This window comes from Triticum aestivum, chromosome 1B (assembly GCF_018294505.1).
Source record: "Triticum aestivum cultivar Chinese Spring chromosome 1B, IWGSC CS RefSeq v2.1, whole genome shotgun sequence".
NCBI lineage: Eukaryota > Viridiplantae > Streptophyta > Magnoliopsida > Poales > Poaceae > Triticum > Triticum aestivum.
Genome location: NC_057795.1, coordinates 96,747,511 through 96,751,953, shown reverse-complemented (window position 1 = coordinate 96,751,953; position 4,443 = coordinate 96,747,511). Strand labels below are relative to the sequence as shown.

At 50.5% G+C, this 4,443-nt stretch overlaps 1 pseudogene; it reads left to right on the top strand.

The window, feature by feature from the left end:
• The first annotated feature begins 1,135 nt into the window (after positions 1–1,135).
• Positions 1,136–3,718, top strand: LOC123109909 ((R)-mandelonitrile beta-glucosyltransferase-like; annotated as a pseudogene).
• The last annotated feature ends 725 nt before the right edge of the window (positions 3,719–4,443 follow it).

Below are 4,443 nucleotides of genomic sequence, written 5' to 3'. Positions count from 1 at the left end.
TACCAGTAACGCCCGATCTTAATGTACCTTAAACCCTGCATAACTGAGGGTCGGAGGGGTCTAGCTGACTCTATATAAGCCACCCCCCTCCTTAGTGTAAAGGGTTCGCACCCCTGTAACTCATATACACATAATCCAGTCGACCGCCTCCGGACTCTGAGACGTAGGGCTGTTACTTCCTCCGAGAAGGGCCTGAACTCGTAAACCTCTTGCGTATACAACTACTCCATAGCTAGGATCTTGCCTCTCCATTCCTACCCCCCTATTCTACTGTCAGACTTAGAACCACGACAGGTAGGGCGCGCCTCCCTGCCTCATGGCTTCCTCGTTGCTTCCCTGGCGTCTACTCCAAGTCTCCTGGATTGCTTCCGTTCCAAAAATAACTCTCCCAAAGGTTTCATTTCGTTTGGACTCCGTTTGATATTCCTTTTCTGCGAAACACTGAAATAGAAAAAAAAACAGCAATATGGGTTGGGCCTCCGGTAATAGGTTAGTCCCAAAATAATATAAAAGTGTTTAGTAAAGCTCATAAACATCCAAAATAGGTAATATAATAGCATGAAACAATCAAAAATTATAGATACGTTGGAGACGTATCAATAAGTGACACGCGTCACAACACCACCTGTCACAAAAAAAGAATCTCAGTCAACACTTAGCATGTGCTACGGCCTTTAAGTATCAAAAGTTATTGAACTTAGACGATGCCCTTAAATGGTATAACGAACATCAGACTGAAATATTTACTTCGGACGAAAATTTCATTCAATTTGCTGCGCAAGCTAGTGGTCGTTTTTTTTTCATAGCCAAGATCCTTTCTCAGGATGAAGGAGTGAGTAATTATCACCAGGTTCTGTGCGAGTGCGAGTGCATATCAGATTATGAGTTGTCTGTTCCTTAACTTAGAAATGGGTAAGAGAATGAATCCATCTTCAGACGGTAAAATTCAAGATGTGTACAACACATGTGAGCGTTATTATTTGGGTATTTCTATGTCGTGCTCTTTTTTTTTAGCCACACCTATGTGTTCGGTCCATCTGAATTCTGAATAGATAAGCAGACCAAAAAGTCTTCGTCACGTGCAATGCCAGGATTTTTTCTGGAATTGCGTCCATAAAACAACAACAGTGTGCAGTTTTCCAGTGGCCCGGCAGCGACGAAGGTTGTTGTTCTGAATATCCAGATAGCTAGGGGAAAGTGTGCCGCCGGCGATGGGCTTGGAGCGAGGCGAGAAGCCGCACGCCGTGTGCCTGCCGGCACCGGCGCAAGGGCACATCACGCTGATGCTGGAGATGGCCAAGCTGCTCCACGCCCGGGGCTTCCACATCACCTTCGTCAACACCGAGTTCAACCATCGCCGGCTGCTCCACTCCCGCGGGACGGCGGCACTCGACGGCCTCCCGAGCTTCCGCTTCGCCGCGATACCAGACGGACTCCCCGCGTCAGACGCCGACGCGACCCAGGACGTCCCAGCCCTGTGCTACGCCATGATGACCACCTTTCTCCCCCGCCTACGGGCCCTTCTTGCCAAGCTCAACGACCCGAGCTCCGGGGTGTCGCCGATCACCTGCCTCGTCGTCGACGGTGTCGCATCGTTCAGCTACGATGCCGCGAAGGAGCTCGGCGTGCCTTGCGCCGCGTTGTGGACGTCCAGTGCCTGCGGGTTCATGGGTTACCGCCACTTCCGTCGGCTTATCGACCGTGGTCTTGTGCCTTTCAAAGGTCTATCTACACCGTGCATGGGCTGCTGCTTCATTTTTTGGCGCGCCATGATGTCATGAGTATTAACAGAGTGTTGCCTTTGCCGCTTGTGTGCAGACGAGGAGCAGCTGACGGACAATGGGTATCTCGATACGCCGGTCGACGGCATGAGCGGCATGTGCGATGGCATACGGCTGCGCGACTTCCCGACGATGATCCGCACCACCGACCGCGACGACACCATGCTCAACTACGTCATGCGCGAGGCCAAGAGGCTGTCGCTCCCCGACGCCGTGCTGCTCAACACCTTCGACGCACTGGAGCAGCCGGTTCTCAACGCCATGCGCGCCATCCTCCCGCCCATGTACACCGTCGGTCCGCTGCATCTCCACTCCAGCAGCGGCGTCCCCACCGGCACCCCGCTCGACGGCCTCGGCTCCAACCTCTGGAAGGAGCAGGACGGCCTCCTCGAGTGGCTCGACGGGCACGGCGCCGGAGCCGTCGTGTACGTCAACTACGGAAGCGTCGCTGTGATGACGAACGAGCAGCTCCTAGAGTTCGGGTGGGGGCTGGCCGACAGCGGCTACGCGTTCATATGGAACATCCGGCCGGACCTCGTTAGGGGAGAGACGGCCGTGATGCCGCCGGAGTTCCTGGCATCGGTTCACGGCCGCGCCATGCTCACGACGTGGTGCCCGCAGGCGGAGGTCCTCAGGCACGAGGCGGTGGGGGCGTTCCTGACGCACTCCGGAATCCGGATGGAACTCCACGCTCGATGATGTGCTGGCCGTTCGCCGGGGAGCAGCAGACCAACTGTCGGTACAAGTACACCGAGTGGGGGATCGGGATTGAGATCGGCGGCGAGGTGAAGCGGGCGGAAGTGGCGGCGATGATACGCGAGGCGATGGTGGGGGGAAAGGGACGGGAGATGAGGCGGCGCCCCGCGGAGTGGAAGGAAAAGGCCCAGCGTGCGTCGCTGCCAGGTGGGGCCGCGGAGGCCAACCTAGACGAGGTGATTCGTAGCGTGCTCCTCGCAAGTACAACGCGCCTGCTAAAAATCAGTCAACTGACATTTAACTAAGTCTCACTCAACCATGCAATATTTTATGTCATCGTTTGCAACATTTTTCTCTACTAACTGCAATATCCGGGTTTTTTAGAGGAAAAAAGCAACATGCCCTAGCTCCATTCCATTACGAAATGAAACACAGAGTTTAGATCTTACAAAAGTAGCACACAGAGGAGCAGCAAACCCACTGCCTCAGCCACAATGCGGAAATGCGCCCCATAAAGAAAAGTAGTACAAAACATAAATTAGCTGGCCTATTACATAAATGAAAGTTCACCCGTGTTTACACCATAGTTGCCTAGGTACAGGGGAGCCCCATTTTACATCTACTCCCCAGCTACCAGAAGATCTTCAGTGAGCATTGTCCCACTTCAGCCAGGATCTGGCCACATCAGAAGAGGGGGGGCTCCTCGCCAGTTGCTCCAGCTCCCTTGACCATTTTTCCAGCTTGTTCCTGGCATGACCTGAGGATAGGCATTCCCACAAAGATAGATTCGACGCAGTTTTTCGCCATATAGCCTGCATCCCAGGCCAGACAATAGCATCGAAAACCATGTTATTGCGAGTTTTTCAGATAGCCCACTGGCCAGCTGCATGTATGATATTGATTGCAGCAAATCTATCTCCTCTAGACCAACAGGAAGAGAAGGACATCATATTGATGTCCCCCGCAAAACCAGTTAGCCTATTGATAGATCTCCATAATTCAGTAGCAACAACACAACCAAAAAATAAATGGTAGCAAGATACCAGCTCAGAGCAAAATACACAAGTTACACCAAAACAGTTTGCCTCTTAACTAAACTGTCTCTAGTGAGCATGTCGTCCCTCATCGATTGTAGGACACGTCATCTCAGCGGTTGCAACATCCTTCATTGACGGCTATAGCATTTCATTTAGAATGGTTGTCGCATTTATTATTGTTGCTTGCAATACCATCGTAACACTTTTTTGTCCCCGTTTGTAACATCCAGTCGTGCCGCTTGTAGCAAAAAACCACGCCGACGTCACTCGGCTGAGACTTTGTTAAGTCTCAATCGACTGAGTTTTAGACACGCCCATTAAACAAAGCTTCACGGGGATTGTTAAAAAAGATGGGGGCCAGCGCTCTGTGCCGGTCGACCGGCGCAACCCCCTGTCTAAGCCGCACGGTTGAGATTGTTGTCAACGTTGGATGTGCCTGTTGCGTCATTCGCTTCTCGTCTCGCACAGAAATAAAACCCTGACTCCTATTGCACACGGACAACAAATTCAACAGAGCATCCGGACCAACCTGTGGTTGCACTGTTATTCTAGAACTTTGTGTGCTCAAGATCATACAACTTGTTGCTTTAGGAAGGATACTAAACACCCTCGGTTCCAATCTGAGTACAATGATAATGACACATTGGCTTTTTATATTGAGGATGCATATGATTATTATGATATATAACAAACTAAAGAATCTATTGCTTTTAGGGGTGCTTATGAAATTGCCTCTTTGCCTAAATTTGAAACTAATGATGCTCCTTGTAAATCTAAAAACTTTGCTATAGTTAAATATTGCTTCAAAAATTTCAATAACAATCCTTATATTACTAATGATATTAAGAAAGTCTTCGTCGTCCGAGAAGAGATTTATGTTTTGCAGGTACCAATGGAAGAAGAAATTACTGAAATTGATTGCTCTTTAC